Below are 25,875 nucleotides of genomic sequence, written 5' to 3' on the forward strand. Positions count from 1 at the left end.
CAATACTTACCATTTGGATATTCCATCACATTAGCATATTCATAAGTCTTTTCACATTAGTCTCTTGAGACTATTTAGAGGTCCTCTTCTAGCCTATCAAGTCTATGATGACCCTCCATTATTAGACAGAGACTCTGAGATAATAGAACCAAAAATTATTGTAGACTATAGAACCAAAAATTAGCAATTAACAAGAAAAGGTAATATTTATCATAGATATTTAGTGAAGTATGAAGGCCACCCCATCAAAGAATATCAATGGCTACCTAATCATGCACTGGCATCTATCTATCCTTGATTACATTTTATGTTCATACTAGTCCATGATGATTTTTGATTTTGTGACAATTGTGGATAGTTACTTGTTACCCTCAGGGCATGTTATGAGAAATTATTTCATGGAATTTATGAATTATCCTAGATGGGTTTATATTGGGATGCCTTTCAAAATTTGGGCCATCGTAGCTTACTTCACGTGCATACATGGGTGATTCCATACATGTGTGAGAGTATGGGTTACATTGTCTTGATTTTATGACTTTTGTATGGTTATTTATATTTTTAATTAATTAATTAATTAATTGATTGGCATAGTTGATGTAAGTGCAGATCCTTGGGTTGGATAATGGGGGCGAGTTGGGTGGTTGAGATACTCGATTTTTGATGTCAGCAAAATTGAGTGTCAGCAGAAGAATGCTATTTGATTTTGTGACAATACGCACCATTATTCCATTTTGGGTGGCATTCATATTTATTGTCAATGTATATATTTATTGAGACATGGGAAAGCTCCCTTGTATATATTTGATTTTATACCCTTGTATATATTTGATTTTATAAGAGATGTACACATTTAGAAGGCTTAAGGTTTATAATTATTTTAATTAGTTTGGTTTGCACGCCCAATAAAGTAAGCTATTTTCGTTGAAGTTGACATATTTGTAAAAGTGGACACTATTTTGATCGCCAAAAGTTATTTCAAGCAATGTGATTACAATAAGCAATGTGATTACACTATTTTGATCCCCAAAAGTTATTTCAAGCAATGTGATTACAATACATTAAGAGGAAGCATGGACTCACTCTTGTGTGGGAAAAATTGGACCCAATCTTGTGTTGTATACAATTTTATTCTATGCTTTAAGATTATTTTTTTGCAATTATTTTATTGGGTCATTTTCTCCAACAACAACCCTACCACTCATGAGATGCAAGTAAGCAGAGGTGTTGTCTTTATTGATGAGATGAGTAGCTTATATGCAGCACCAATGATGGCAACAGAGGTGTTGTCTTTGATGAGATGAGTAGCTTGTATGCACCAATGAAGGCAACAGAGGATGCATATGTAAGAATTAATGATGTTGACTCACATGTAGAGCAGTAATTATAGGTGCTTAGTAGACTTAGAGAGTCCTCTAGCAATGGATCTAATGTTACTCCATGGTCATGTAGGTTGAGGATAGATGTGGGTACACATGTATCACACAAAGGAAAGGAAAAGGTAGATCAACTTTTTGTGCTAGATCTGTTAGCTGGTCACTTATATGTGTTAAGAATTCAAGTATGATTTGAATTCATGGCGGGCCAAAGCATATGAGAAACATGATTAGGCATATTGATTAAGATAATACAAAGAGTGATTAGGCTAATAGCAAGATAATGACCAATGATTGATAACAAACCCACATAATCTCATTGCATTAGCTTGATCCAAGTACATGCTTAAATAGCTCTCATGGAGCTCCCAATCCATGCTTTGTGTGCACCCTAGTGCCAACCACGTGTCCATAAATCCTCACACTACATGTGCCTCCTTGCACTTTCCATGTGCTACCTTTTGTCCTTTGACTTCACCTTTTACAAATGACCCTACAAATTAACCTTTGCCAATGTACCCTTAATCTATTCCTCTTTCTAATGTCTATGCTCCTCCCCTTGCTCTATTCATGTTGCACCCTCACACATTGTTTTTTTCAACACCTCCCCTCAATGTGATGAGGGTCTAACACCTAACATGTATTGACTTGACCTACACTCCATACTCATATGGTTGGAGCGATCCATCTAGGTTTCTCTATTAGCTACAATGTCAGCTTTGTCGTCTTGACACTTTACACACCGACAGAGTGGGGTTACAACCAGGGGTTAGGAGCCATGTTCCTCATATCATCTAGAAGAGATGATTGGTGTTGCCTCCATCTTGTGAGGCCACATCACTATCTTCCTTCTTTGAGATTACATTGGCTGCTTCACCTCTCTTTTTATGCCAACAATCCTTTTCTACGTGACCAATCTTGCCACAATGATGACAGGCTATCTTTGTCCTTGGTCCTTCTCTGGTCCTCGGTCTTGGTCCTCTTGAGAAGAGTGATTTCTCTTCACTCGATGTAGCTTGAACTGTCTTCCCTTGAATCCGCTTCTCTTCTTCTATAAGTGCTGCTGCCACTCCTACAATGGTTGGATTTAGGAGGTTCTTCAAGGTAGCCACCAAGGGCCCATAATCTCAAGTGTCATGCTTTTTAACAATATGGATATGGCATCCTCTTCTTCTACTGGTGTGCCAATGCCAGCCAATTGTTGAGTTATACTTTTCATTTTGTTAAAATGTGCTAAAAGTGATTCACTATCTTTAATGTCCAAGCCAAAGAATTATATTTTCAAGCTTATTTTTGAATTCTTTTTCTTTTCCTCAAACAATTTCTCTAGCTCATCCCAAGCACCCCAGAGATGTATCTTGTGATGCAATGTGATGGATAAATCCATGTCCCAATCCTAATGAAATGATATCTAATCCCTTTTCATCCTGGCTTAACCATTTGTTCTTTTCATCCCCTTCATCCTCCAAACATTTTTCCCTTCCATTTACAATGCCCCATAGCCCATCTTTCATGAACATGAATTTTATTTTGACTTGCTATGTGTGGAAGGAATCCCCTTTGAACTTATCAATCACAAATAAAGTACTCATTTTGGAGTTGAGAAGGTCTTAACGCTTGAGTACTACTCAAGGTCAATGCCTAATCTCAATAAAAGGGAGATTAAATGCAAGTAACCACTTCTTAATGCAAGACTTAGTTCCAATTTTATCCTTAAAAAAGGAGTATCTTATCACACCATTAGATTTTGGATATTTAATGCAGATTTTGCACTTTGAAAAATGACATATAAAGGGATCATACTATTAGTTATTTATATGGATAACTTGATTATCATCACTCTAGTGATAGTGATGCTAACGTACATGATGTTAGGAGAATTTTGAGATGAAGGATTTGGATGAGCATGATATTTCTTAGGCATTGAGGTGGTGAGATCACCTCATGGTATTTTGTTATTACTTACAGAGGCAGTATGGCTTAGACATACTATCCAAGTATGGTATGATAGGATGTAAGCCTGTTTCATTACCATTGGAGTAGAGGACAAAGTTATTTGTAAGATACAAGTAAGCTTTTGGAGGAGCCCACTATGTATAGGTGTATAGTGGGTAAGTTGATCTACATGACCATTATTAGGCCATATTTGAGCTATGTTATTGGACTTGTGAGTCAGTTTATATAGGCCCCTAGGAAGCCACACTTAGATGCAACTAGACAAATTCTTAGGTATATAAAGTCCACAGTTGATTATGGACACTTCTATGAGGATACAGCTACATGGGTACATACATGCTAATTTGGCTGGTAATGTCACAGACAGGAGATCTACGAGTGGATTTTTTGTTTTCTTTTGAGTGTGTTGTTATGTATCAAAAAATCATCGACAATTGTCTTGTCGAGAACAGAGGCAAAGTACTGGGGCGTTGCTATGGCAGCTTGTGAGATAGTTTGGTTTCAAAAGCTACTTGGTGATATGGGTGAGCCTATGGAGAAGGCCGTTCTCATTTATTGTGACAACACAAGTAGCATATAGCTGGCCAGTAACCCAATATATCATACTAGGATGAAGCACATTGAGGCACATTATAACTTTATGAGGGATAAGGTTATAGTAGGTGATGGAGATCTAGTATATATTAGCACAGAGGATCAAGTGCGTGAGATCTTCATGAAGGCACTTGGCATAGAGAAGCTCCATAGGTTTAGGAGATTACTTTGAGTGCTGTGTGTGGAGCTGAGCTTGAGGGGGAAGTGTTAAGATATCAAGCTCAACTAGTTCTATGGACATTGATGAACCACTTGGGTGATAGCATTTACACTTATGCCACTGGCATGGTTAACAATGGCTGATTGTACAAGTAATGTCCCCACAATCAAATTACCATGTATGAGAAAGAATTGATCTAATCTTTGCAGTACTTGAGTTATGGCATAGTTATAGTGCCAGCTCATGTAGTGTCAAGCTCACACTATGTACCAACCATTGTATCTTATAGTAGGAGAGTACTTTCCCTTACAGTATGTACTCTTATCTCTTTATATTAATGTTGTAGAGAAGAGAAGAAGTACTTGAGTTATGGCATAGTTATAGTGCCAGTTCATGTAGTGTCAAGCTCACACTATGTACCAACCATTGTATCTTATAGTAGGAGATACTTTCCCTTACAGTATGTACCCTTATCTCTTTATATTAATGTTGTAGAGAAGAGAAGAAGATAGAACAAAATTCAGCCATCCATGTCTCTCTTCTATCTTATTCTCTTTTCTGTGTGTGTTTGCTCAAGAAACTCAAGCTCTCCCTCTTCCTTGCATTCTCTTTATAAATGAGCCATTGAATGTGCCAAGCTGATATCGCACTAAACCAATCATAAAATATATTTTGAAGCATAATCTACTCAAGTAAGATCCATCATTGATATTCACCAAGAAGGCTTATATCACCAATTTTGCATCCATTGTTGGTTCATCATTCTTATCACCTTTGGCATGTGGTGCTACCGAGAAGTGATCATCTAGTAACTTCTCATAGTAGTAGGGTTTCAATGAGAAGCCAAACATTAGTTTTGGTAGAGGGAATCCATCAATGGCATGAGGTGCATGAACAATGCTACATCGGTTAAGTACCATAGATCAATGTAAATAGATTAGCAATGCCTTAATATCTGCATAGTACACTTATGGGTATATACCTAATGTTAAGAGCTTGTTAGCATCCGTCATCTTACCTTGTCTTGTAAATAAGGACACACTTCTCTCACTCACACTCTCTCTCACAAAGAATAGGGAGGCACATGCACTAAGAATAACAAGATAATCCTCTCAATTCTCTCTCTCACACACACAAAGAATAGGGAGGCACATGCACATGCACTAAGAAAAACAAGGTAATCCTCTCAACTCTCTCTCTCTCTCTCTCTCTCTCTCTCTCTCACACACACACACACACACACACACACACAAAGAATAGGGAGGCACATGCAAGAACAATAAGTCAACTCTCTCTCACACACACACACACAAGAATAAAGAGCAAGGAAAAACAAGAGCTCAATTAGCATAAAAGGGGGGATTGCCTCTTTGCATTATGAGAAAATGACTTATGTACAACTAGCCCTTCTTCACACACGACCCAAAACTTAAATAACTAAATAGGTAGCATGGATGATGAAGCCATATTTTCTCATGAAGCTTACAATGTTTATATACCTTTTTATGATACTCATTTTGCTAACTCTCTTAGAGAACTTTGTTAATCACAAAGTAGGGTTAACACATGGCCCTCCTTTTTATGGAAGACCCTGGCCTTGTCATCAATACTACCACAACCCACAACTAATGTTTGCCAAGGATGCATCTTTCACAAACATACCTTGGTGGTGGATCAAGTTGAGAAAGATCCTCTAACACCCCATGTTGTTGTTGCAAAAAAAGCATCAAATCACCAATAGAAGTGTGGCCAAACCTAGCATGCCACAATTGGTCATCTTTCGTTGCATTAGAAGTGTATGCCAGATAAGAAACATCATACATGTCCAATTTGTACAAACTGCTAGTGGTCAAAGATCTAGTAAAAGCACAATCTACTCGTCCCCTATTCTCTGTCACATACGCAATGGATTTATGATCGCACTTATCATATATGTCCAATTTGTACAAATCATAGTGGTTAAAGATCTAGTAACACAATTTATTTGTCATGTTCTTTGTCATGGACAATGCATTTATCATCTACAAATGCAACATTAAGACCCCCCTTATTAGAGTGGGCACAGAAAGCAGATTCTTGTGAGTTTATACTGAAACAAAAAGTACATTTTGAAGACAAGCTCCTCACCACTTATAGTAGTGAGAACTATCTCATGAATACCTTTGACGGGGTGTGAGACATTATTAACACATTTTGAAGACAAAGATCCTCACCACTTGCACCAATACCTTTGATGAAGTGTGAGGCATTATTAGCACATGACAATTTTGAGCAGTCTCCATATGTTTAACCAAGCTTCATTGTGACAAGTTATATGCTTAGAAGCACCACTACCAAGAGACCAATTGTCAAAGACAATTACACTAAGACATACATCCTGTTTATAATTAAAACTATAAATAGCCATTAGTGTAATTGTCAAAGATAATTACACTAAGACATACATCTTGTTCACAATTAAGCCATTAGTGAGAATTCTTGATGGACAACGACATTAGCAGAGTCCTCTTTCTTGGAACTCTGATGTAGACCTGCTAGAACCCTTGTTGGATTCCTTTTTCTTCTTTTCCTTATTTTGAAGTTTGAAGCAATTTTCAATTACATGGCCGAGCTTCTTGCAATACCAACAAGTAAAGTACACTTCTTTGGCTTTTCAAAATCATCCTTAGCCTCGTAAGTTTTGTTGAAATTGGGCTTTCGTCAGGTGGACAAAATTTATTACCCTTGTTCTTGCTCGGGGGGGTCACTCATAAATATGTAAGTATAGCATGTGGTTCAACATAAGGGGTTTTTAAAATCCCCCTTTTTACACATTTTTTACATACAGAAGGGTACCATTTAAAGAGGGTATTTACAGATTGAATAGAAAAAGGGTTTGTTTTATTCATGAAAATTTTACAGATAAGGGGTTTTTAAATTAGGCCTTGAACACACGTGATATAGAGATTTTACATATAGTGAACCCCCCGAGTGTTCTTGGTTGCTAGAGCCTGATCACTGCTAGAACTCTCATAGACATTCGTTCTAGAGTGTTCCTCTTGCTATAGTAATCTAATAAGCTCCTGATAGGTAAGAGGAGTTGTATTACCTCTCAATGAAAGATAGAGGGAAGTATTGAAACCCAGATAAGATTCAGGCAAAGAGTTAAAAGTGATGTTAAATTATATACTTTCTAGGAATGACTTCATCAATATTGAGAAGTTGCTCTCTCAAGTCCTATAATTTTGTATTACCTCTCAATGAAAGACAGAGGGAAGTATTGAAACCCAGATAAGATTCAGACAGAGGGAAGTATTGAAACCCAGATAAGATTCAGGCAAAGAGTTAAAAGTGATGTTAAATTATATACTTTCTAGGAATGACTTCATTAATATTGAGAAGTTGCTCTCTCAAGTCCTATAATTTTGTGAAATTTTCATTTGTGGACCTCTTTTCTTACATATTTTCACTATCAAGTTACCTTTAGAGAAAGGTAATCCTTATATTGTTTCTAGCCTGATACATAATTTCTACAGTGTTCTAAGCAACTATGGATGTTTTACAAGAGCGAATGTACTGAACAATAGACCTTTTAATTAACAAGGGAATCAATGCCAAAGCTTGAGCATCATGTGAATCCCATCTTCTTTGGTTAGCAAGAATTTAAAGAGCTTGTTGTTGGGTCTGTTGTCCCTAAGCTTGTTGTTGGGTCTGTTGTCCCTAATCCTTTTGAGGAGTGGCAGCAATTGTGTGAAGGCGGAGGTCATCATGACTATGTAAGTCCTGTGCAAACAAGGACATTTCTGACCATAAAATTGATATGACTCCATAAGTCCTTTGCAAAATGAGGACATTTCTGACCATAAAACTGATATGGCCCTATAAGATCCACTTTGCAACAAGGACATTTCTGACCATAAAACTTCATAGGTCGACCCATCCAATTTATTAGCTTTGGAAAGAATACCAAACAAATTGTTTACAGAGTTACTAGCCATACCTGATTGCTGGAGAATTTGAGAAGGAAAGATGCAAAAAGAAAGCTTAAACTGATGTCAACAGTATAGCTAGCTGTTGAACTCTTTAGAAAGCTACTGGAAATTACTAGCCGGATCAATGATTGGAGGCTCCAATCAAACGATTGGAGGCTTTTATCATACAATTGGAGATGAAGAATCAGACAATTAGAGATGAGGAATCAGACAATTAGAGATGAAGAATCGAATAATTAGAGATGAAAAATCGGACAATTCGACATGAAGAATCACTCCAAGAGAAATTCACTGATTCAATTCTTGGATCACTAACTGGAGAAAAACAAACGATTACAGAAGCAGATAATTGGAGAGATACGATTTGACGATTGCAATAATGGATGATCGGAGAGGTACGATCAGATAGTTGGACTTGACCGATCAAATGATTGAAGAACACTGATCGAATGGATGATTGGAGATGACCGACTGATTGGACGATTGAAAAATTTTGATCGGACGATTGGAAAATAGAAATTACATGATTGGAAAGTGCAAGCAGGTGATTGATTGTCACAATTTAAAAAGTACAATCGCTTCGGCTAGATGTCTGAAACTATTCATAACATTTTTCAAGCCCATTCAAAATGATCGACACCAAGTCATCATCATTAATTGGTGCTCCAATAGAGGCGACGTATCTGCAATCTTCAATGAATAATCATTGATAGATAGTATATTCCTTTGCACATTATCTAGTTTAACTACATCTTCCTAGCCTTGGTGGTGCTTGTACTATACACCTTAGCCAAGGTATCTCATGTATCTTTAGGTGTCATTGCATCCTATATATGGCCAATAATAGAATCTAATACACTAATAGAGAGCTAATACATAATCATGTTGACCCTCACATGCCATGCCGCCTTAAAGGCATGTACATGTCTTGGAGTGTTGTCTACCCTATTGTACGCTCTCCTCCCCTCTCGAACTCAAGCTTCATGTCTATTTTACTATGGTATTCAATTTTTCTAATAGTGCTCCAAACCATGTTGATGTTGAAGATTAATGAGTGAGCGCCTTTGGTGTCGACATTAGAGGTCGAGGAGGCAGTTATGGCATAGATACAGTTAAATTTTCTTGCACACCCGTAGAGTTAAAATAGCATGGGGGCTTAATAGAGAAGCCGAGCCACAAGTCAAACATGCACACAGAGAACGATCACATGAAGAGCTAGTTTGATGTGGCTATCTCATCTCTAAATGTGCTTATGCATTACTTATGTAAAACATTAAAACTTAATCATAAATGTGAAGCTACATATAAATTATGACACAAACTCATCAAATCACTCATTCCAAAGCCAATAATAACTACCAAGTCTTATAACACATGGCCCCTTGGAGCTCTCTCCTCCTGGACAGACACAAAAACAATCAAATCAATGGTAGGCTTCCTAATGAGCTAGGTGCCCTTCCTCGAATACAAACCCTTCACCTTTCAAACAATCAGCTCTATGGCCACATTGCCAAGTCTCTAGGCAAATCCACAACTCTACAGGATTTCTCATTGAGCTATAATTTTCTCTCAGGGCCTCTTCCTCTGGAGCTATGACTATGGCTATGATGTTTGTTCCAATATGATGTTAAAACACATGTTCTTCCACTCTCAAACATGTTCTTGGTTCGATTCCTATTAGCCCTTCTTTTCAAAAACTCTCATATATGGGCCTCATGGGGAACCCAAGCTTGTGTGGGGACATCATTCAAAACCCCTGCTTGCCCAATATCAATTCAACTCACTCCTCACATAATGCAATCTTTGGAGGTTCTGTGGCTGCAATTTTTTTAGCCTCTATCAGTATAGGTGATGTATGCTACATTGTTCTATACAAAAGAAAAGCTAATCGTGCAGGTAAAGCCATTTCCCAACATAGTAGTGACACAAAGAATTAGTTTTTGCAACTTAGTGAAGATGAGATGAATGTAGCAACAACCAATGCATTCAGCAGCCAAAACATCATTGGGCGTGGTGGTGTGACATGAAAAATTGATATCTTTCATTGTCAATTTTGTGCATATTTTGATGGTTTCTCAATGGTAATAAGGTGGAAGCTTGTCCAAGAAGATTGCGGCGCCCACAATGGAATAACGGCGTGGTGATGCGGCGGCTTGGCGGCTACCCCGATAACAGCATTCTATCTTCAAATATAATGGTTTCACTTGATTTAGGGTGCACACATTGTAAATGCCACAAGTATGCTTGATAAATACTTTGGTATGGTAGAGAGGCTAGTGATGTGGAAAATAAAAGTGGGCCTTCATGCTCACATGGATTTTAATTGTATTATTAATATGGTATTCACCATAAGGCTACAAGTTGGGGAGTGTGGAAGGCATGTGGAGGAGTGTGTGTAGGTGCATAATTGGGAAAGATTCTTCTAGAATGCCTACATGGAAGAGGAGAATTCTGCCATGTGTAAGTGGGATCTCCACCTACATGCCACTTAGACTTGGCTATTATCTCATCACACTCTCAAAGTCAAAAAGTCTTCAATTTAATAATCAATAGAAGACTTAGCCTAAGAGGACAATTGATGGTGACATCTACCCTTATGTCACTGAAGGGTTGAAGATTTTTATGTTGTAATTTGTAACAATGGAAGAGAGGGTGATTCTCCACCTATAAAAGGAGCCCTCCTCTCCCTTTCAAATCAAGGAATGAGCCTCCTCAATTGAGCATTTTGTGTCATTGCCATTCTCTTATCTTTCAAACCCCTATTCAAACACTCTCTTTACATGTGAATATCTCATTTAGCATTAGCTCCTCATGCTTAACCCAATTTTGGACCTCTTTGATGATTCATGATAAGTGGGATAAGGAGTTATTATCTTGGCGGGCCTGTGACTTCTCAAGGTAGCCCTTGCCTTATTGCCGCCCTCCTTTGGAGGTACCAATAGTTTTAGCGGTAATGAGCATGTGGAAAGACTTTGGGGACCACAGGTAAATCCGTACGATTGTCCGCTGAGCAATGTTAACCCTTACCCTCTAGCTTGAATCATGAAGGAGATGAAAGGCAAGAGGCTATGTGAAAATTGAGGTTTCATGCAAAGAGAGAGGAGTGCAATTTTTGAGGTCTAATACCCAAATTTCAACCGGTAATTACTCATCACTCGGGTATTAATTTCTTAAATTGATCATATGGCTAGGAAGCTCTTTCTATGCTCTTTCCACTCATGTAACTAATTTCTTAATCCCTTACTTCATTGATGATCAGAATTTCTCCCAAAGTTGCTAATTTTTAGGCGAATTTTGGCAGTTTTATAGTCTTGTAGTAAAATGCTCATAACTTTTCGCTCGGTTGTCCGTTTTTGAAAGTTTTTATATGGGCGCGAAGCTCTCTTCAAGCTCTACGCACCTATCTAATCATCTCTTGCACAGCCTATATGGATTTAAAACTGCAATTCTCTGTGTATCTCTATTTTTATAGAATTTTGGCAGTTTTATAGTCTTGCAGTAAAATGCTCATAACTTTTCGCTCAGTTGCCCGTTTTTGAAAGTTTTTATATAGACGCGAAGCTCTCTTCAAGCTCTACGCATTTATATAATCCTCTCTTACACAGCCTTTATGGATTTAAAACTGCAATTCTCTGTGTATCTCTATTTTTATAGCCTTTTGGCCATTCTTTCTTCTTAATCATGATTAATTTCTCCTAATCTCTTATTAAAAGGCAAACCCCATGTGTCTTATCCTCTTGTAAGTGATTTCTATATTCATTTTCTTTAATATATTCTGTCCAAATCACCCAATTTGAACGGATGAACCTTACCAATATTCCCCGTATGTTTCCGTTCACATAATCCTGAGTCGGAAGATTTTCTTCCAACAAAGAATTGCCCTCTTGTTTGGAGCTGCAAGACTGGCAGAAATTCTTGCTTCTCCGGAGCCTTTCATCTTTCCTTCCATGAATTATGATCTCACCTTTGATGTGTATATCTTTATCTTAATCTAGGGAGAGAAAGGGAGGTGAGGAGGCTGTGAGGTTTCATACAAGTGTGTTTTGATTCTGAGAAGTGACCGAAGTCCAAACCCCAACTTCGTGTCACATCTTTTGGTGGAGGCGGTGGGCAGGTTTTACTTAGAATTATTCTATTTTAACCTCAAGGTCCCGCATGATCAAAGGAAAGTTATTTTGAAATAAGCAAATTTTCCTTGTTGCTACTCATCTTTTGGTGCAAGATGTTCAACATTCCGGTGTTCCAAGGATCGGAAGGAGAAGACCCGGGGAGTTATCTCCGAGAGTTTAACTGAGCATGCCGCTTGACGGGTTGGTCTATGAAGGAGAGAGCAGAAATACTTCCAGATTTCTTGGAGGGTGTGGCCTTAACTTGGCATGAGGCTTTGCCAGAGGAGTCCAAGAATGATTGGGAAAGGTTGACCAAAGTAATGAAGGAGAGATTTGGGACAGTGGAGTCGCCAAATGCTTTACTATTGCAATTGGATCAAATTTTTCAAAAGGATGGAGAGTCAGTTTCTGCCTTTTCAGTGAGGTATGAAGCCTTATTCATAAAATATCAACAAGCTGCTTTACATGTTGTTGCTTCTTCTTCTTCACCTTCTATGGAAGATTCAAAGAGTTCTTTAGCAATGGAGCACCTTAAGATGAGCAAGTTTATTAGGGCTTTGGATCCCCACTTGCATGGAAAAGTTCTTAGCAAAGATCCCACTAGTTTTAAAGAGGCCCTTCGTATTGCTTTGAAGAAGGAGGCCACTCTTCATATTGAGTCCACATTCCAATCTTCTCCGAGTGTGCCAACCCCACCACGAGTAGAGATAGCCTCAACATCTCAGGTACAAGCTCCATCCTTGGATCATAACATTGCACAACTCATGGCAGAATTTGCTGATTTGAAGTTACACTTAGTCAATGCAAGGCCACCTAGGGTTCCACGAGCTGAGGATAAACCTAGGGATAGAAGTAGTGTCACATGCTATGAATGTCAAGAGAAGGGGCACTATCGCACTGAGTGTCCAAAGTTGAGGAAAAGTGAGGATAAAAGTTTAGCACTTTTAGAGGAAACATGCTCAGAAGAAGAAGAGGAAACATTGATGCCCTTAATGGCAAAAAGGGATCGTAAAACTAGGAGTCAGGAAGAAGAACAAGAAGATAAATCTGAAGAAGAGGAGAAAAATAAGAAGAAGAAGAAGTCATCTAGGAGAAAAATTGGACAATCTGATTTTCCTCTTGGACAAGGATCTCTTAGTTATAACCTCTTGACAGATCTTAGGGAGAAAACAGCACAAATCACATTTGGGCAGCTTTTGGCACTCTCTCCCAAGCTTAGAAAGGAATGGGGTAAGCTGGCTAGCACAAGGGAATCTAAGAAAAAGAAGAAGAGGGATAATGGGACTCCTATGGTTCAAAAAGTGGATATTGATGTAGGAGATGATGTGCCTGTGATTGATGTCATCATTGAGGGGCAGACAATTTCTAATGCATACATTGATGGAGGTGCATCAATCAATGTCATGAGTGAAAAAACAATGAAAGATGCTGATTTAAAGTTGTCTTCTACCAACTCTCCCTATCGCATCAAACTTGCTGATAATACTAGGGTGAAAACCTTAGGAATTGTCAGGAATTTGGGAGTGGATGTATGTGGTATTTCTGTGCCTACAACTTTTCAGGTCATTCCTACAAAGCCTGATGCTAGGGCTTACCCATTGATATTGGGTAGGCCATGGCTTCGCCAAGTGAAGGCAATTCAAAAGTGGGAGACAGGTGATCTTATTCTACAAGGTGAGAATAAGAAAGTCCACTACAACATCAAGAGTCGTCGCAAGAAAGTGGTAAGAGGCGAATCTTCAACTTTCGAAAGTTCAGAGTCAGAGTCATCCGGCCGATGAAGAAGAGACAAGTGGTAGCTCCGAGGATTCCATCTCAGAAGGAGAGATGGAGGGAGTTGCATTTGGTCTTTCCCTGGGAAGGGATCGAGGGGATGCTAAAGACAATGGAGCCTTGGAAGGGGAAGCTTCTTCAACCACGTGCAAGAAAGGAGATGTGGACCTCACTAGTCTTCACCAACAGAATGAACTTCTTCTTGATGAGTCCATAGCAGGTACTGAAAGGGAGAATTACTTAAAAATGCTGGATGGATTTCCTAACCTGTTTGCAAACAGCTACTCACAAGTACACCAAGTTACCTTAGTAGAGCACAAGATTGATCTCAAGCCCCAAAGTAAGCCAGTGGTACAGCGGCTAAGGTGTTTGGGAGTAATGCAAGCAGAGGTGCTTAAGAAGGAGGTAACTAATTTGCTTGAAGCTGGATTTATTTTTCCAGTAGAGAATTCAGAGTGGATTTCCCCAGTTTTAGTCACTCCCAAAAAGGGTGGAAAATGGCGTGTGTGTGTGGACTTTCGTCCTTTGAATGCATGCACAAAGAGGGATTATTATCCTCTACCCTTTCAGGATGAGATTTTGGATCAAGTTGCAGGTCATGAGTTGTATTCAGTGTGTGATGGATACTCTGGATACTTTCAAATCCGGATTTGTGAAGAAGATCAAAGGAAAACCTCATTTATCACCCCTTGGGGAGTGTATGCCTATAGGGTGATGCCATTTGGCTTGACCAATGCACCAGCAACTTTTCAACGCTTCATGAGTCAGGTATTTGCACCTTACTTGGGGAAGTTTATAAGGGTCTTTCTAGATGATTTTTGCATTTATTCAAGCCGCATGGATCACTTGGAAAAGTTGAGGTTGGCCTTGCAAAGTATTGATGATGCAAAAGGGTGTCTTAATCCTGGAAAATGCCACTTGGCACGAAGGAAGGTGGTTCTCTTGGGACATGTCATATCTGAAGAAGGCATAGAGATGGATCCTGAGAAGGTGCAGGCAATTGTGGCCCTCCCACCACCTACCAATGTAAGGGAGGTAAGGAGGATTTTGGGTAAAACATAGTATTACCAACGCTTTGTTGACATGTTCTCTGAGAAGATGTATCCTATAAATCTATTAACAAAGAAAAATGTTTCTTTCCAATGGGGGCCCGATCAAATTCAATCTTTTTGTTTGCTCAAGGAATGCATGAGTCAAAGTCCAATTGTGCAGCCTCCTAGGTGGGGGGAGGACTTTTATGTGAACCCAAGTGTCTCATCACATTCAGTGGGTGCTATACTCTTGCAAAAGGGAGAGCAAGGGCGTATGCAACCAGTGTATTATGCAAGCTGACAACTCACTGATGCTGAGGAGAGGTATGGTGAAATGGAGAAAGGTGGTTTGTCTCTTGTTTTTGCAGTAAAGAAGTTCAGGTCATACTTGTTACCTCACCCTTTTTTCTTCCTCACATCTCAACCTTATCTACAATTCTTGGTCCGCAAGCCCAATCCTGCAGGAGGGAAGTTTGCAAAGTGGATTTGTGAGCTTCAAGAATTCTCTTTCACTTTTATTACAGAAAACACCACTAGGGCCTCTCTTGCAGATTTGCTTACCAGGAAGGAAGAGGAAGAAGGAACAAGAGCAAAGGAAGAAGTACATGAAGATTTGGAGACACCACCAACTGCTTTCACTATGCATTTTGATGGAGCCTTTAGCCCTTCCAGGCAATGTGGGGCTGCTGGGGGGATAGTTTTATTTGATCCAGAAGGAAAAGAGGTATGGGCCAAGGGTAGGGAATTTCCAAACACTATATCAAATAATGTGGCTGAGTATAATGAAATAATTTGGGGATTAGAAGATTGCATAAAAGATGGAATTGAAGAGGTAGAGGTTAAAGGGGATTCACAATTGGTTATCCGACAAATGAAAGGAGAGTATAAGGCAAGGAGTCCTAATCTCCAAGAATTGTATAAAAGGGCAATGGAGTTGAAAGAAGCTTTTGAGTTTTGTAAATTTGTGCATGTTAACAGGAAGGATAATCAAAAGGCTGATGAATTAGCTACTAAAACCTTGGCTTCTTTCAAAGTAGCTACTATTGCATTAATGGATACAGGTTGGCCTGAGCTCCAAGATGTTCAACACTATTTAGATATAGGATACTTCCCTCCTGGATTGAATCCTCAACAAAAGCAAAGGCTTACCAGGAAAGCTCATCCTTACACAATTCTAGGGGATGTTCTTTACAAGCAAGGTAAGGATAAGATTCTTAGGAGGGTGGTGAGCCTAGAGGAGTCTAAAAGGATTATGGAATTATGTCATGAATGTTCAGGTCACTTTGCCTCAACCAGCACAACTCGGAGGATCCTTAACACAGGGTATTATTGGCCTCGACTCAGCAAAGATGTCTATGAGTGGTGCAGAAGCTGTGAAGTATGCCAGGCATATGGGCCTAAGCAATTGGTTCCCAGACCCTTAAACCCTATCCCAGCATATGGTCCATTTGAAAGGTGGGGATTAGATTTTGTGGGCCCACTTCCTCGTTCCTCACATGGGAAGTATTACATATTGGTGGCCACAGATTATGCAACAAGGTGGGCAGAAGCAAAGGCAATGGTCAATAATAAAGCAATGGTTGTGGCATCTTTTCTCAGAGAATACATATGTGCCCGATTTGGGTGTCCATTAGAAATCCTTACGGATGGGGGGAGGTCTTTCAGGAATGACTTGATTGAAGCTTTGGTGCAGAAATTAAAAATAAAGCATGCTATGTCAACTCCCTATTATCCCCAATGTAATGGTTTAGTAGAAAAAACTAATGGACTGCTTTGTGGATCTTTGTCTAAGCTAGTGGATACTATGAAGAGAAAGTGGGATGTGCATTTGCCAGAGGTCCTATGGGCCTATAGGACAACTCACAAACTCTCTCTTGGTTTCACACCTTTTCAGTTAGTTTATGGAATGGAGGCTATTTTGCCAATAGAATTGGAAATCACAAGCCTTCGCACATCTTTTGCACGCTTGAATAATGAAGAAGAAACACATGCCCAACGCCTAGCACAACTGGAGATCTTGGATGAGAGGCGACTTCAGGCACTTCAAAATTTGGAGGCTGCACAACAACGGCGCAAGGCAAGGCATGACACTCTCACAAGGAAGAAGAAGAAGCCAGAACTCAAGCAAGGAAGCTTAGTCATGAGGTATGATGGCCGTGTGGAGAAACGGCTAGATAAGAAGCTTCTTCGACGTTGGGAAGGCCCCTTCAGGATAAAGCAAAAGTTCAAAAATAACACCTATCTTCTAGAGGATGCAAGTGGCCAGGAGGTTCCTGGACGTGCCAATGAGTACCGGCTAAAGATATTCTACCCTCGAGCACCATGGCCAGCAGACCCCCAGACAAGCATGGAGGATCTGCTGGTGGGGGGGAAAGATGTGATGTGAAAAATTGATATCTTTCATTGTCAATTTTGTGCATATTTTGATGGTTTCTCAATGGTAATAAGGTGGAAGCTTGTCCAAGAAGATTGCGCCGCCCACAATGGAATAACGGCGTGGTGATGTGGCGGCTTGGCGGCTACCCCGATAACAGCATTCTATCTTCAAATATAATGGTTTCACTTGATTTAGGGTGCACACATTGTAAATGCCACAAGTATGCTTGATAAATACTTTGGTATGGTAGAGAGGCTAGTGATGTGGAAAATAAAAGTGGGCCTTCATGCTCACATGGATTTTAATTGTATTATTAATATGGTATTCACCATAAGGCTACAAGTTGGGGAGTGTGGAAGGCATGTGGAGGAGTGTGTGTAGGTGCATAATTGGGAAAGATTCTTCTAGAATGCCTACATGGAAGAGGAGAATTCCACCATGTGTAAGTGGGATCTCCACCTACATGCCACTTAGACTTGGCTATTATCTCATCACACTCTCAAAGAATTGCCCTCTTGTTTGGAGCTGCAAGACTGGCAGAAATTCTTGCTTCTCCGGAGCCTTTCATCTTTCCTTCCATGAATTATGATCTCACCTTTGATGTGTATATCTTTATCTTAATCTAGGGAGAGAAAGGGAGGTGAGGAGGCTGTGAGGTTTCATACAAGTGTGTTTTGATTCTGAGAAGTGACCGAAGTCCAAACCCCAACTTCGTGTCACAGTGGGTTCAGCATAGTGTACAGAGCCAAATTGTAGAAAGATGGTGGGTGTTGATGGGAGTAGGCATGGGCCAAAACATTGCCCTATTCCAAGCACTGAAGGAGGGCATTTCTGCAACAACAGAGGATGCAGGTGAACACGATGAGAGAGAGAGCTATTTGCAAGCAGATGGAGTTTATGGCATGGTTAGGTGTGATTTTTTATATGAGCAAGGTAGCCAGGGATCATCCCTCCATGAGGGAGGTGCTGCTCCAGCGCTTGCACCAAATTCATGAAGGTGCAGGAACAGCCTCCCCCAACAAAATGTTTTAGTAGAGAATGAGGACAATGACCTGAGGCTCTTGCACATGACAAACTGAGACTCTCGCATTTCCTCCTAGACTCTTGCAGTTCTTTTGCTCCTCCTGCTCCTCTCACTCTCTCTCTCTCTCTCTCTCTCTCTCTCTCTCTCTCACACACACACACACACACACACCTAGTGCATAGTTTCTTGATTAGTATTCTTTCTTATTAAATCTATCCATAAAACCTAGTTTTTTTCAATATTTTCCTAGTTTCTTTAGATTCTTGATAATTTGCAAGATCCTAGTGCTTATTGTGCAAATCTAGTGTGAAGATTATAGTTCTATAGCAAATTTGAGCTTAACTATGTGAAGATTGTAGTTCTGTTGAAGATTTTATGCAAATTTCTATATAGTTAACTATTCTGTTTGCAGATTTTTGACAATGTTTACTACGTAAAGTGAAGTCTACAAGAATCTAGGTGCAGATATGTAAAGTTTACAAAGACAAGAATGCATAAATAAAATCTTGGTGCAATCTGTAATAGAAAAACATTTTTCTTGAAGCTTTTTGGAGAAATATTTCAAAAAAGAAGATTGTTTTACAAGGTTTTGATGGAAATCTTAGTGATGGAGGGCAATAGAAAGTTCAAGAAGATTTTCTTAGTGTTTCTTGGAGCTTTTTCTGCAAATCTTTGAAGAGAAAAGTCAAGAATAGATTTTGTGCAGTTTACAATAGTTTTAGCAATGAAAAGCTTAATCAAAGTACAAATATTTATCTAGACAGAGTGGTGCGAATCTAGAGTAAGTGAACAATCTCTCGTTCTTTTACAGCTCTTGTTTATTTCTTCATAAGGCAACTTCTTGTACAATTAAAGTTTGTAAAGAAAGGATTCAGAAAGGGACAAAACAACAGAAGAACAGTGTTTAGTGCATATACTCAATCATGAAAAGTGAAGAATTTACATTTTTGGTATAGATTTGTGCAAACAATGATATGCATAATGCATTTCAATGACATTTTGATGCAAGTATGCAGTAGTGATAGAATTTAGTGCAAGATTATGCCAACAATTGTTGATTAAGTGCCATTAAGATAGTTTCTTAATCAACAAAATGATAAACAATAAGGATTAGTATTAATCTTATGAGATTACTAATTAATCTTAGTAGAACTTGACAAATTAGAGCAGTTTGGACAACTTATTGATCAAAGATTAAATGGCATTTTTGTGCACTAATCTAGAAGAGTATCAACATTACCTTGACACAAACAATGACAGATTAATAACAACAGATTCTCTATGCAACATTGAATGTCTTAGGAAGATACATCAGTGGCAGTGGTGTGATGATCTTGTACTTTGGAACCATATACACCAACTTGGAAAGATACATCAGTGGCAGTGGTGTGATGATCCTATACTTTGGAACCATATACACCAACTTATCCAAATACAACAATCACTATGCAAATGTTACCAAGAGCTACGTTATCAACAAGGAAGAGATTACAAAGTGCTTCAAAAGGCTCGGGAGGATGCTATAGTTTCTTTAAAGCTTGGTAAGCTTGCTTCAACACCTTACAGAGCAGCATCAAAGGGCATTGAAGCAATGGCATTGAAACTTACATTGAGTAGTAGCATTTAAGCTTTTCAGGCATAGTGAGGCTATGATAGCCTTAGTAGTAGTTTTAGAGGCAGGTCATGAAGGGATTACCATCTTAGATCCACTAGATCCCTTCATTCTAGTCAATCTCTAAGCCTCTGCAATTACGTCTGCATAACATTACCCTCCCTTTCAGAAAGGTTTTCGTTCCTTGAAAACAAAATCCATAAAGTTCTTACCTAGTGCACTTAATCTCTCCCAACAAGTTGAGGCTTTGTCACCCACTTACTACCTAGCTTAGGAAGGGGAGAGTACATGCACTCTTCTCCTAACACCATCCCCCATCACTTCATTGCAATTCAACAGTCACAAGGAACTTGGGCATGCTGGTGGACCAAAGCTTCCACCTACATTATCATAATGTAAGTCTTTAAATATGCTTCCATACCCACCTCTAGAGCTACCCTTAAAACCTTAATCATCAATGTTAAGATCCTAAAAAAGAAGTTATATTAGGGTCAGGTCTTGACCTCGGGGCTTCATTAATTTAAAATTTGAGCCCTAACGCCTCATAACAAGCCACACTGTATCCACCCCAATGACATATCATAATGGATAACACACTCTTGTTGCCCTAATCATCAAACATAGATTCCCCACCAACAACCACTCAATAGTGACCTAGTGCTTTATAATGCCATGTTAAGGCAAATATCCCCATGGACACCCTAAGGCTAAAATCTCGCAAAGGGGAGGCTGCATGTGAAATTCCTAAAAATTAGGACACTTGCTTGCTTTAATGGAAAGCTCCAAGGTAATTACATTTCAGTCAATATTATCTAAATAAAAGCCTTGTAGAGTATTCGCATGCCATAGGTGACTAACTTTCATCATCTTTTTTCTCTCACCTCTTTTCAAACTAACCCTCTTAAGAAAATGGCTTAGGAATGGATTATTCACCAATCAAAATTTTATACTATCCTTGCTAACCTTGCCTGTAGGAACACTCCTATAAGCTTCAACAAAGTCTAATCCTCCTTGATAACTACCTATTCTGTAACCTCTACGGAGACACCCATTATTTTATTTTAGGATATTTTATTTTGGATGTGCCTTTTATTTATATCCATAGAAAAGTCCATAATCAACTGTGAACTTTATGTACCTTAGAATCCGTCTAGCCGCATCCAAGTGTGGCTTCCTAGGGGCCTGCATAAACTGACTCACAAGTCCATGTTAATCCCATTTTGGATTAGCAAGTATGCTTCTCTATTTGAGGACATTAATAAGTGTCATGCAAAGGCACTATAAAAGTTATACATTATGAGATATTGGCCACCCAAGGCCTTAGTTAAGTAAGTTTTGGGCACCCAAGTGTGAATAAGAGCCAATTGTATATAAGGCATTTTCTCATAAAATGAATAGACACAATCCGCCTTTGTGCTATTAAGAGCTCTTGTTTGTGACTTGAGAGATATTGAGAGACAGCATTCTAGCACTTGTGCCTCTTCTATGCTTGTATGTTGCATGCTTGTGTTAAAGAGTGAGAGAGAGTGATTGCCTTATGTTATGGTGCGAGCGACTCTAAGGTGATAGCCTAGAGGTGGAGCTTGGAGGATTGAAGCTTCTCAAGTGAGCTTGGAGGCCTCAAGGGACTCAAGTTTGAAGCATTAGTAAGTGCCCTACGACAGTTGTGTTCTATTGCTCTTCCCTTAGGTGAATGTATTGAGTTCCCTCTTGGAGGTGTGGTAGCCCATAACATTTTTAGCACCACTGCCGGGGTAACACCTTTGTTTCTTCCATCCTCTCGGAGTTTTAGCTCCCATTACATAAGATTCATGATTGCCTCTGCATTCTGGTAGTGCATTGTATAGGAAATGAATGGATAAGATTTGTGTAGAAGTGAAAAATCGTGAGAAATTGGTTTTGTTTGTTGCGTAATTGGCTATCAAATGCTGGCATCCCCTGAATGCGAAGGACATGGAAAGTGCGGCCAGGACTGGTCAAGTATTCTTCCCAACCTCAGAGGAAGTAGAGTTAGATCTGAAAAGGATCGAGGTAGAACAACAGCTAGAGTTGAGCTTAAGGAAACAAGAGCTCAATACTCAAAGGGCTAGAGCCGAACACAAGAAGATGGGAAGTGTAAACTTAATCCAATCACGGGGTAAATTAATGAAGCGTCTGGAGTAGAGGAAGGGTTTATAACCCTAGATGAAGAGGATAATCTACCTAGAGCGGCGGGTGAAGTGGAAGACGGCCTGTACACCAAAAAGGACATCGAGTGGATGATTGATTATCCCACGTTCCTATAGGACATGGAATTCTTATTTCTACAAAGGCGGCTAATGATGAGCCATTCCATAATGAAGTGGCCGGACCATCCCATAGACCGGAGATGCCTAGAAGAGCCAACATAGGAAGAGGAAGAGGTCTATGTAGGAGGGGAGCAATTCCTCAAAGATCAAGGGTGGATCCAACCATCGATCTTAATGCAGCCACAAGGACGGATCTGTTGAATATGGCTACAAAATGGGCCAAGGAATAGTTAGGGAACTAGGCATTGCTCTAGAATCCTGACCCTCCTAATTGAAGCCACGCATCATTTCAAATCTCGTTCAAAAATTCTCTGGGGATGGGGATCCTATTCAACATGTAGAGATTTTTGAATCCACATGCAAAACCTGCGGGCCAGTCAGTGATGTAACAATGATTCATGCTTTCTCATCACTGACCCTAGAAGGGAAAGCACATCAATGGTTCCAAACCCTCAAACCCAAGGATAAGGTTAACTTCACATGACTCAAGAATGTGTTTGTTCCCAGATTTTCCCAAAATTGGCGATAGATGGAGTCTTGTGGCATAGCTGCACAACATCAAACAAAAGGAAATGGAGTCGATGAGAGACTATGTGTCTTGACTAAAGCACTTAAATTCGAGGTGCAAACTACAAGAAAGGCTAACTGATCAGTTATTGCCTTGCTTCTGGAGAGGAGTTAGAGACCACAAGATGCATGATTATCTGGTATTAGCTCGATCGGCTACTCTAGATGCATGTTACAAACTGGCAATTTAATATGAAGATAATATGCTAGAATTGCCACAACTAAAAGATTTCAGAATATTAAGATTTTTAAAAATAATTTTTAAAAAATTCCTAATTTTTCTAAGAATCCCATCGTTCACAAAATTTCCAATTCCGCCCGACAATTCTCAAATCCAAAGAAAATTTATAATTTAAATGGATTTTATAATTTTTTGGGTCAAAAAATATGTTTTAAAGAAATTAGAATGGTCAGGGGCGCTCGAATGGACACACCACATGCCAAACACCAACCCCACATTTTCCCAAAATTTAAAATAACCTTTGTCTAACTTTCACTAATTTTCAAAAAAATTTAAAAATTTTTAATTTACCCCGAACGCATTTAGAATACGAACTGTCAAAAAATTTTGGAATCCCAATGGTCTTCTCGGAATACGGAAAGCCAACAGTTTTGGGAAAATGAAAAAACAAAAAAAATCAGAATGTGAAAGGTCAAAAGTTTTCGGAATCCAAAAGGTCAAAAGATTTTTTGGAATTTGGAAAGCCAAAAGGTTTCTCGGGAATGCAGAAAGCCAAAAGGCGCCAAGAAAAAATTTCCAAAAATTTTCAGAGAATTTTCTTTTCTCAGATTTCAAATTTTCTCCCTTTTTTAGGCTTTTTCTCCAAGCTTAATTTTTGAAAATATTTTGAAAAAGAAACCTTTTTTTTAATATTTTTTAAAGCTAAAAAAAACAAAGCTTTTTTAAGCTTTAATAAAAACCTTATAAACTTTTTTGAGGGGGGGCAATTTTTGCCAGCGCGGACTGCAGCGCAGCTCCCCCCTCCCGCGTGCGCGAAATTCAGAGTGAGAGAGAGATGATGAAATCATCTCTCCACTCCTTCTCTCCTCTCCATCTTCTCCACTCAATTCACTCTTCACCCCCTCCTTCACTCTCTGTTAACAAAGAGGTTAACTTTAATTAATCTTTTTAATCATAATTAGAATCTTAATTATGATTAACATTAATAAAAAATGTGCTTTTTTAAGAGGTGTTTATACACGCGAGAGGAAAATAAAAGGAGAATTTGGAATTGAGAGATGAAGAGGGTCCCACGCACACAGGAGAGCATTCAATGCAACAACATGCTACCCCCTATTGCATTTCAGTAGAAAATTGATAGAAATTTGATCACATACCCGTGGAAAAACCCGCAAAAACGTATAAAAAATATATTTTTAACCATCAAAATGCTCAACAAATTTCTAAAAAAATTAGGAAAAAATTCCTAAAATTTCTAGAAATTTAGGAAATCCATTCTATCAAAAATATCCACAATAAAATGTGGTATTTTCATAAAAATTTCCATTACTGCTTATTTTAAACCACCAAAAATAAGAAAAAATAGCATTAAACTCACGAAATTCTCCCGCAACGTCGATTCCTCCATTGAATAGTAGTAACATGCATTTCAATCACCATATCAACGATCCACGTGTAAATCATCAACACAAATCAAGAAAATAATATTTTTATTAGTAAATATTAAAATTTACTTCAAAAAAATACCAAAAATTATAATAAAAAAGAAAAATCAACAACAATTAACTAGAGATTGCTCTGATACCACTGTTAAAACCCTGAGATCTCTCTAGATAATTGTTATGCATAAACATGCATAAATCAGGCATAAACTCATCCACCCAACCACCCCAAGCCTAAGGGGGATGCACACATGAAATATAATGAAATACATCATACCTTTACCTTGATGTCCCATACCATCAAGAGGTATAACTCCAATCCAATAGCATATAGCTATAGTGTGAAATGGTAGGTGAGTAGATATGATCCTCTACACAAGAGACCATAGCCTAAGCCTCCAAGCCCCCCTTGAGTGTGCCCCATGCCCCTATTATATAGGAGGGCCCTCAAGTGACTCTTGACTCTCCATTTCCCATGTGTGACCCTTGGATGCCTGACCCTAACCTTAACCCTTAAGGTTAGTCCTAACCCTTGCTCCACTAGAGCTTGTTCCCATGCTCCCATGCTCCCATGCTCACAAGCCTAATGCAGGTCAGCCTCCTAGTATATGCACACATAATGTGCATATAACATTGTTGTTGTCTTCTTTTTTTTCCCTCTGGTAAGAAGGTTAATTGTGATGGGAAGGGTGTTAGTGGTGTGAGCAATAAATGAGGTATGTTAGCTGTGATATACCCTGAATGTGTAGGTGTTAAAGCTGTGAAAGTGCAAGTTGTGAGGGGTAATCCCGTGAACTAGGGTAAACCCGTGAGACAGATTTTCGTGAGATGGAAATCTGTGAGATGGATTTCTGTGAGATGAAAATCCATGAGAGTTAGTTTCATGAAATAGATTTCTGTGAGACAGATTTCCATGAGATGGGAATCCGTGAGATGGATTTCCGTGAGGTTTAGTTTTGTGAGGTTTAGTTCCGTGAGACGGATTTCCATGAGATTTAGTTTCATGAGAGTTAGTTTTGTAAGACGGATATCCATGAGACTGTAAGTTTTGGCCATAGCCGCCGTGAGATTGCAGGTTTTGGCCATAGGCATGAAACTGCAGGTTTTGGCCATAGCCGTGAAACTGCAGGTTTTTATCGTGAAGCATTTATGTTTTGTTTTTTGTAAATTTGATTAATGCATTATCGAATCAGACCGCATAGCGGAGTTTTGTGTAAAGATGATCACAAGGCAATTAATGATGATGATGACATGGATTGACAATCAAAGACCTTTGTTGAACTGCAAGAACTTTGTTTGACATGTAAAGACTTTGTTTATCCGAGGTATTTAATTAATTACGATTAATGTTTGAAAATACAAAAGAAAAGAAAACCCAAAGAAGGGCCCAAGCTCCCACCTCAACACGTAGGTG

This window comes from Cibotium barometz, chromosome 58 (genome assembly GCF_041138505.1).
Source record: "Cibotium barometz isolate CiBa-2024 chromosome 58, ASM4113850v1, whole genome shotgun sequence".
Lineage (NCBI taxonomy): Eukaryota > Viridiplantae > Streptophyta > Polypodiopsida > Cyatheales > Cibotiaceae > Cibotium > Cibotium barometz.